The sequence below is a fragment of the Sander vitreus genome, chromosome 4 (assembly GCF_031162955.1).
Source record: "Sander vitreus isolate 19-12246 chromosome 4, sanVit1, whole genome shotgun sequence".
Classification (NCBI taxonomy): domain Eukaryota; kingdom Metazoa; phylum Chordata; class Actinopteri; order Perciformes; family Percidae; genus Sander; species Sander vitreus.
Window position 1 is genome coordinate 15,533,893 of NC_135858.1, and position 10,009 is coordinate 15,543,901.

The window sequence follows — 10,009 nt, forward strand, 5'->3', positions numbered from 1 at the left end:
GAATGGCAGTCAAATATTTCTTAGTCAATGAAGAGTCAAAACTAACTAGCTAATCTAACTTTTGAGGTCACTCCACTAACATATAATGAAAATGAACAAGTCATATTGCCCAAGAAAGTATTTTATTATATAAATGTAAAGTTGGGTATAAAGAAAAGTTATTTATGTAATTCATTATATATATAAAATATATATTTATAAAAACCCTCATCAATACGGTAATCCAAGGAAATACCATACAAGTTAGGAAATAGACAGTTAAAGCATCAAGTCAAAATCACTCACAAAGAAAATGTAATCAAGTGAGATGAGTTTGAGTAAGCTATTTAAAAGGACCACATCAGTGTATTTGCTTGTTATAGTTGGTTTTAGTTTGAAACCAACTGTCCAACTATATAGTTTAGTTTGGCACTGATAATGTTGATGCCATAGTGTCAGGACCTTTAGAGAGTTTCATAGATGGAATCACATGAATGATCCGGCCTGTTCAGTTAGAAAAACAGGAGACTGACAAGAACAAAGGGGAGTAGAGCCCCAGGGGTCACATAGTTGAACAGCACAGTTATGTGTCTGACCTGAACAAAGCATTGGCACCGTGTAAACAAGAGGTAGTTGTAAAAGGTAAAAGTCATAGATCTGTATAACTAAGTCATGTCCACCCACTACAGTGTTTGTTTTAGCTTGTTATTCACTTTCTTGCTGAGAGAGTAAGATGAGAAGATTGATACCACTTTCAAGTCTCCACAGCCAGAAGATGCTTAACTTAGCATTGAGATTAGAAGCAAGAATAAAAGGTTAAAAAAAAGCTGCCTTCCAAATCCTCTAAAGCAGGGGTCTTCAACGTTGTTTAGGCTAAGCACCCCTTAGCTGAAAATGACACGGAGCAGGGACCCCCTACTACATATATTGTATCAAATTTAGTTGCAAATTAAACTGGACCTACAATAACATGAAGGGTGGCCTACAGCCTTTACACATACCTTTGTATGGAGCATACAATACTAAGCTTTTAAAATAAAAATTGTTTGCATATTCATATTTATTTTGCGGCTTTTCAGGTCAAATGCCCCTCTTTACAAATCTCACTGTAGAGTTTAAGCACCAAAGACTTTCTGCCAAGACTTAATTATTACATATCATCTTGTTATGAAAAACATTCATCTTTACGTCATTCACTTGTCTTTCCTGATTGAACTATATTAGACATTTCATATTTTTAAAGGATTGGCATTTTATTTCACATTGCCATTTTGTCCACCATCAGTGACATGCAGTAAGGCGCTGATGTTTGCAAGTTCCTTTGTCATCACTGGAAGGTCATCTGCAGGTTGGGAGCTTGTCTTGAGACGCTAGAAGAAGGTATTAATAATGTCAAACAATATCAATTGCAGCAGAACATGCACGATGCACAGGCAACAAAAAACAGGTTCTAAAGAAGTTTCGAAACTTCAAATGCTTTTTAAATAACTATAAACTGATCTGCCAGAGAGGGCCTTTTTCTTTGGCCAGTTTGCAGACCAAAGTCACTGGAATCGTCGTAAGAGATGACATTGTCAGAAACCAGCCGATCCAGTACGCCCACCAAGGATACACATAAGTGTTGTTGAACCTCAGGAGCAAAAACACAAGTGTGCCCTTTAAAGGGATGCAAATCAAAATAATATAAACATTGTTGTTGGGAAAGCTTATTTCTATAAATATAATGTATTCTGGCCTCATTAAAACACCTACACTGCAAACAAGAGGGGTGCAATACATCCAGCAGTACTTAATCAGTGATAGAGGTTTGTACCCAATCATGTCCTCAATGTTGTCACAGAAGCGTTCAGCACCTTGGACAGAGATAAAGACATTACACATACTATATAGTATGAAGTGTATACATCAATTTCATTTATAAAACGGGTAGCTCAAATCAAATAATCCGATTGGTTCATAGCTGTGCTATGATAATCATATAGACCGAATCACTGTGACATCGTGCTAACACAAAAATCACTTTCAGGTAGACAAATGGCAGTTGATTTGAAGATAAAAGGTTTAAAGATAGGTACACGCAGTGGTCCGACCTATCTAAAGTTTCTGCTGTGCTTATTTTCTGTACTGTGTTGTTTTGCTAGCATCTTTCTCTTTAGCGTTAGCAAAATAAATAACCTATGCTAGTTGAGAGAGTAGGCTACTGTATAACCTCGGTATGTGCAGGCAGCTGCAGCCCAGGAGTGCATATTTTTTGTGAAATGAGTATTTATTGATGAAAAATTTAAACTGGAATTTGACTATAACTTTCATATTGCCATACTTGATGACCATTTTATAAAAGCACTTCAGTCGTCGATATATTTTAATCCTGCAAATCCTTTATAATCAGTAGGCCTACATAGTATGGAATTGCGACCATAGACTGTAAGCGACAGGTTATAATGTTGTTAGTGCAATTAGTGTAGTCTCAGAACCCATTGGCTATCGTTCTGATGATGATTCAGCCTCTGGGGACAATGCCCAATATTTCTGGGGTTCCGGTTTAGCCAGCAGATATCTGGATAACTGACCATTGACAACTGTATTTTACCATAAATCCATCCAATAACCAGTGACTGGAACAGTGCCATCAGAAGAAGAGTCGGACCACTACATAGGCTACATAGTGATCAAAGATCTGCAGAATGTATGCGCCGGCCTAAAAAATTGTCTTTTATTTTGTGTAAATAACAAAAAAAAAATGGTAAGAGACACCGTTTACATGATTTGTATTGGGTGTTAATTGATCACACAGAAAATAACTCTTACATGATGAATTGAATTGCTTACATATATTAACCATCAATGAATGTACTTCTTACAGCTTACCTGTGACACAAATAAGAGGCCAAACACATAGCAAAAAGCACAGATCAGCATCAGAAGAAGCTCTCTGCGATATCCTTTTCGGATCTGGGAAGGGTAGATGTCCGACAGATAGGTCATGATGCTTTCCATCCCAACAAACTGTAGAATGACAGAGTAGAGACAAGTTAATAATAATAATTTATACTTTATTAATCCTGCAAGGTAAATTACAATTTTATTTAACTCTGTTGGCAAAACACTAGGGGTGCCCTATTAAGACAAGTATTTAGTGCCATTTGAAGTTGTTTTGGTTTTGTTTAATTTTGGTCTCAATACCAATAGCGTCAGGTAGGAAAAATAAAACAAACGTAACATATCATACAAGAGGGCAGTCCTGTGCCAAAGTAGGTCAAGGAGGAGGAGCGTGGTTGAAAGTTTACGGGTAGCATTTGCTTCATCCAGGTGATACAGACGCTGGCTTAGTGAGCGCAGTTAGTGCCGACAAGCGTGCAGTGAATGTGAGGAGTAGACAAAGAAACTAAGAGGACATTTGGACAGGGTGCATCAGTGTGCAGGAGACTTCAGGTCTGTGAGCATTTTTGTTTATATTATGGTGGCCTGAAACCAAATGATTAATTTAAAATGAGAGGGGGAAAAAAACGCATTTCGTTTCTGGTCTGTGCGCCTGGGTTACAGAGGACGATAAAGTCTTAAAGGGGAGCTGTCTCAAAGTAGCAGCGTGGTTGCCTAACATTAACCTTGTTGAAACTAAATATGTATGTATATACTATACATATGAGCTACTGCCACCCCAAAGAACATCGGAGATCATTTTTTGACATTTGACATAAGGAAGGCTGCAGCTGACCTGTCCGTCTATTCCTAACAAGAAGATCATGGCGAAGAAGCAGACGGACCAGACCTGAGGCCACGGCAGAAGGGTCATAGCTTGTGGGTAAACTATGAACACCAGGCCAGGGCCTGCGGAGTGAAACCAACAGAGAGTAAGCCATTGCTGTCTGCCACAGTGTCTTTTTTGATACAACTTAGGGCTGGGAATTTTTGGAATCAATGTCAAAGCTGATATTTATTATATTATGCTTCTTCCTTACTAGGATTTTAGGCAGAAAAGTAAGAGTATATTCACATTCATACCTGACTCAGCAACTAAAGAAATGTCGACACCCTGTTTTTGTGACATGTCACCCAGAAATGAGAAAATGGTAAAGCCAGATATAAAGCTGGTCCCACTGTTCAACAAGCAAAGATAGGAGTCTCTGCAAATCAGAAACAATACACTGTGCCTTTATTTCTCTCTTGGTAACACAGGCCTGTTTAAATAAAATAATGTACAGAACATGCTAACAGACAGCATTACATTTAAACTACATTAAAATAACTTGTAGTCAAATTACACTAAAATTAGAAACAAATAGATGGGTGATGGATGCAAATAAATGAAAGCTAACATAAAAATAATTTTACATGGAGCTTTTTGTTTTTTATGCAATACAGCCATCAGATTTAGGACATTGATAGTGTTTTATTTATTAAATAGTATGTCTGACAAAAAATGGATTGCTGTTAGCTAAATAATGCAGCCACTACAATAGAGACTTTATTCTCATTCATATCCTGAACTACTTACCTGTAACAGTTGTTGTTGTACTTGTTGTAGCTCCCAAGCGTAGTCAGGCATCCCAAACATATGGCATAGGAATAAAATACTTGGGTTCCAGCATCCATCCAAACCTATAAACCAGTGACAAATTATTTTACTCCTTCTTTTGCGATAGAATAATCCAGTGCAAATTAGATAGGCTGGATGATACCTGTGGGTCAGCGAGCCGTGCAGGATTGGGGTACAGGTAGTACTTGATACCATGGAAGGCTCCAGGAAGGGTAATACCTCTGAGAAACCGCACCCCCAACATGATGAAGGGGAATGTGGCTGTGATGTAGGTAGCCTACATTTAAGCAGAAAATTATTTTGTTACAAATTTAAAAAATCTACTCTATAACCTATGGTTGCTAAAAAAGTTGTCTAGAGACATTAGGATTAATGCTGTGATGTCAGTTGGTCATTGTTTTGATAGTTACACCGCAATACACCGCAGCTGCATAAATCATATCACTTCTTGTGTGACTGAGGACTTAGTCTTGCTTTGCCAGACCCTCCTCCAAAGCGCGCGGGAGGAGAGTCTGGCTACTCCACATAGCATTAGGGGATGGGAGGAAAACATGCTCTGGTTTATTGCCATTTCTTTACACTAATCACAATCATCTTGGGCGGTGCTAAGCACCGGAGAAAGGCCGCAGTGCCGCTGCAAAATAGGCTCGGAAGGAACTTGTTTTGGTGGAACATGTGTACGTTCAAAAGTTGTTTTAGTCATGCAACAGAAAACTCATATTGGACAGATAGTCTAACTTGCTGTCTGGATTTACCCTGCAGAGATCTGAGAAAAGGTTAAACATAGTCCTCATAAATCGACCAGAGTTTAAAATGCCAGCACAAAGGAAGAACAAGGCAACGGATATCCGGCCTAAATGAGTGAAATCCGACGGCTTTTCCGTTGGCAACAGAGCAATCCCGGAAGTGGAACGTCAAGGAAATAGACTACTAAGGAATTAACCTAGAAATATCTACCTGACCCACTGTGCGCTCGACTGCAGAAATTCAGGGTTTACAAGTGGACAAATAATAACTTTTAAAGGTGAGGGAAGCTACGATGTGTCAATTAAGCTCTTACCATACCAGAGGATCTACGGCCGTAGGGAGGGAATCAGGTAACTATGGGCCACTGAAAACCCTGAATCTATTGCAAACCTCTTTCACAGAACAGTTCCAACGATCCAACAGTGCCAGTCAGCATTACTGGTTCACTTTCTCTCTGTTGCACACCTAAGGCTAAGCCTGCTCATCAACTCTGCCCCTAGTCTCATATCACATATCCAGACCTATCTCCACAGCGCTGTGGAGTAAGGTCTGGCTACACTACAGATACATTCTAGGATAGGAGAAAAAAACGCTCTGGGTTGTTTGTATTTCTAACCAATCACAATTTTCTTGGGCAGCACTAAGCTCTGGACGCAGCGACGGTGCCTCTGCAAAATGGTCTCGGGAAGGAACTTGTTTTGGTGGAACATTTGCACCCTGCAAAAGAAAATGCCACATACAACATTAAATTAACTGTTCACACAATGCATTAATGCCGTGTGAACTTCGTCCAAAGCAATCCCGCCAATCGGTCCCAAAACATCCCAGTTAGATAGTAAATGCCGTAAACATATTCTTTGTAAATCCTTACAATCATTCACCTGAAAGAACCAAGCAGGCTTGCCTTATTGCACGATCCAAATTTTCTTCAAAAGTTGCCATTTTCAACGTGTAGCTTGCTAGCTTGAAGTGTGTTGTTTCCCGTAGCGAAGGTATTTTGAGAACAGCAACACACAGAGAGCGGAAGGTGAGGGACATCCAAAATGTACTTCCATTGATCCAGACTACTCCACCACTGACAAATAAGTGCATTGGCTTAAAGCCACTTGTCACACCAAAGTGAAAAACATCAGTCATTAAAGCTGTGGTAGGCGGTATACCATATTTTTGGCGTTGTTGGGCAAATATTCCATAATAACCTGTTAGCTTATTGTAATTCAAGTGGTCTGAGAAAAGGCAAGACTTTTGCACCTCTGCTTGGCTCTGTTTTCAGGCTTTAGCAAATCTAGGAGAGAGAGAGAGAGAGAGAGAGAGAGAGAGAGAGAGAGAGAGAGATCCCTCTCAAAACATGATCTTTACATCTTAAGGAGCGCTACAGTATTCGATAACTGCTGCAAACCTGTATGCCTCTATGCATGTGCACACATGAGAGCCAACTGGTGCTTGGCCGCCTGAGAACAAAAGTGCTATTTAAGCCAGTGATTAAGTCCAGGAAAGAAGAAATTCAGCTTTATGGCTGTCGTCATAGACATACAATTTCAAATGAGCATATTGCATGTTATCTCAGTGGGTGATGTGGAATTCAAGTTTAGTCCACCAAATGAATGACTGGTTTGTATTGTATTAACACATAATTGGTTTGAAAAGAAAGCATTATGACTAGTTTTTGATATTTCAGACTGTAATGTAGGTGAGTGGTAACCTGTTGAAATGATTTTACTCTTACAGAGTCACCAAAGTAAAGATAAAGAAAATAAAGACATTAAAAATGAGTGTGGGGAAAATAAACATAATATTACATTTCTGAGTCAGCATTTGTCCTTTCAGTCTTACCTTTCCTGTGGATCTCACTCCCTTCCAGACACAGAAGTAACAGATGTTCCAGGCCAGAAGAAGGTACAAAGAAAGTTCCCACTCTGTTTCCCAAGTCCTCTATGCCATTGGATATATTTAGCACCTGTCGTCTGTAAGGACCAAAGCATCGTTAACCAATTATTTGTGGAATTATATATCTTAGCATGTCCATTACTCTCATACATAGTTCTTATTATATGTTTTTCCCCCAAACCAACTGACCTAAAAGGTTAGAAAATGGTAAGCAAGTCAACACTGTGCTCGGCTTTATGCATACTAATAAAAAAATAAGTAAAAAAAATAAAATATATATGTATATATGTTCCCAAAAAACAAAAAAACCTATCCAGATAAATCGCGCCATCCGGATAGAGTGAATTTGATTGTGGTTGGATGAGAAGTAAACATATACCATTCCGACACCCTATTGGTTTGTACGTGAGGACAAGGAAATAGCAGACGTATGCAGCCTAGGATGAAGATGTCTGGCAATTTGTCCAGTTTTGTTATCTTACATCCGTTGCCCTCACAGATTCCTGCAGCTAAGCTTGGATGTACATTTACATTCCAATAAAGGCTATTGATAACATGCCTCTGAAGTTTGACTTTTTGCACCATTACAATACTTATAGGCAACTAGTCATCATATCTTCTGCTCCATGAAACATGTTAATGCTCAGAAGTACACTTATATGGTTCTTTAATGTATTTGCATTATACTAAAATGCGTTCATTTTCAATGGGCATGAATGCGGCTGAAACAGGTGCATCCCTAATTTTTCAACATTAACATTTTAATATAACATTATAATGGCCTTTAGAAAAATGTTTTTTGTGGAGGTGGGGTAGTGCACTATAGGCCCCTGTGGTGCAGCCTAAGCTTTTGTCCTTAATGGCATTTTTTCCCCCCTTACATTACTTATATTTTTATAATTTAAGTAGTTTTGAAACCAGTAGCCTACTTTTACACTTTTACTTGAGTAAAAAGCTTGAGTTGATACTTCAACTTCTACAGAAGTCTTTTTAAACCCTAGTATCTATACTTCTGAGTAATGAATGTGAATACTTTTGACACCTCTGCATGAGAGTAATGTATGTGCAAGTGCTTTGTACAGGTAAACTGTATGTATGTGCAAGTGAATATATTCAATTTTGGACTAAGCAGCTTCTCATATAAGGACAGTTTTGTAAGTAAATTAAAATCAGAGGGATTTAGCAAAGAATGTGACTTTGCTCTTTGCACAAGCACAGGCAGCACATTCTTTTGATAGCCTTTCAAAACCTGTCAAATCATAAACCATCTGATGTGAAGCGGAGGGAGACACAGATGGAAAGTTGGAGAGATTTACAGTGCATAGCCTTCAGGGTTTGTGACTGTAAATACAGTTTGTATTGTATGACCTTATAATATTGCATTCAGCAATTTATCACATGTTAAATGTTGGTGTGAGAGGTGTAGTTTCTCTGTCCACTGTGATTTTTTTTTTTCAAAGCAAAAGTTTCAAGAAGCAACCTAACAAGTAAAGTAAATAAAATAAAAACAATCTACAGATGCAAATAGACACATTGTAGTAAAATAAGACATATGTTATGGAAGACAAAATCTCAAAATTGACCAGTGCATAAAAAAAACAATGTTTTTGCCTGCCGTGTTTCCCCTTAAACAGAAATACTCACCACCACCATTCTTGTAGCACAGATATGGAAATCTCCACACATTTCCAAGTCCAATAATAGCACCAGCCACAGACAGGATGAACTCCATTTTGCTGCCCCATTTGCCACGCTCCTTGACTGTTTGTGCAGGCTGTGCCATCTCCCTCCTAAGACTACTTCACAGAGAGTCTGCCATACCGTTGAGGGATAAATGGTCAAATGGCAAGAGAGGCTAGGTCCTTGAGCTTCTGTATTGACTGGCTGGGTATTGTCTGATGCAGATTTGTATGGGGTTATCCAATTGACAGACTGCAAGGTCTTTTAGCCACAAGGGGGACCTCTAGATGTGCAGCAAAAGTTTACCACTTACAAAACCACCATGCTCCATAAGCAAACAGGAGGGTAATATAGTCTATGTGAATAATTTCTACTTAGACATGGTATTGAAGGCATTAAAGGCAAGACTTTCGATCTTGCACAAGATATGAATGACTCATATGTCAACCTGGCAACCTCAAGCCAAGTTTTATTTTGTATAATAATAATTCATGGCAGGAATTTTAGATAAATGGGGTGACGCCTGCAAGCTAGTTCAGGCAGGCAACTCGAGAGTCTGGCCGCCAAACACACATATTCTGCCCCACCACCGGTCAGGGGGCAGTGATGAGGTCAGAGTGTGGCCGCCAAATACACATATTCTGCTGTTATAATAAACATTTTAATCGTGAGTTGTCTGACTGAACTACCTTTCAATTGAGCATGTGTATGTTGCTAACCTGCTTTCTTCTCTCTAAACTTGATCTTTAAGTTCAAGAACCAAGTTGCCTCCTAGTACAATACTTTTTTTTATTTTATAGATAACTCATATTTATATAATGTATATTTGTAGAAAATTGCTTGAGTATGAGTGTTTGCATGTGATAGAAAGGTGATAGAAACCATGTTCCAAACTGACAGTTACATAAATCTTTCTATTCTTTGTTCCAGGGCTGGATTACCTGCCAGTCATACTTATTGCAATGCCCAAGGCAAAACTACTTTCAGCCTTTACTCAGGTATTCATTTAATTAAACTACATTCATCTAGGTGTTATGTCCTATCTACAGACATGAAAATCTATGATGAGTAGCTGTTTTTCAGATATATAACTAGGCTGTTTTTATTGTGAATTACCCCTTAATATTTATGCCTTCATGTACTTCCCCTCTCTGTATAGTAGCCTGTTAAGTTGCCCAG

At 38.7% G+C, this 10,009-nt stretch overlaps 1 pseudogene across 1 annotated transcript; it reads right to left on the bottom strand.

Annotated features, from left to right (window-relative positions):
• Positions 1 to 1,228: 1,228 nt before the first annotated feature.
• Positions 1,229 to 9,154, bottom strand: LOC144516089 (sodium- and chloride-dependent GABA transporter 2-like; annotated as a pseudogene). Its single transcript, XR_013501808.1, has 10 exons — positions 9,144 to 9,154; positions 7,097 to 7,227; positions 4,659 to 4,793; positions 4,475 to 4,578; positions 3,982 to 4,103; positions 3,695 to 3,807; positions 2,848 to 2,985; positions 2,570 to 2,677; positions 1,793 to 1,832; positions 1,229 to 1,349 (listed from the first exon to the last, which is right to left on the bottom strand). The product of XR_013501808.1 is annotated as a sodium- and chloride-dependent GABA transporter 2-like (transcript).
• Between the last annotated feature and the right edge of the window lie 855 nt (positions 9,155 to 10,009).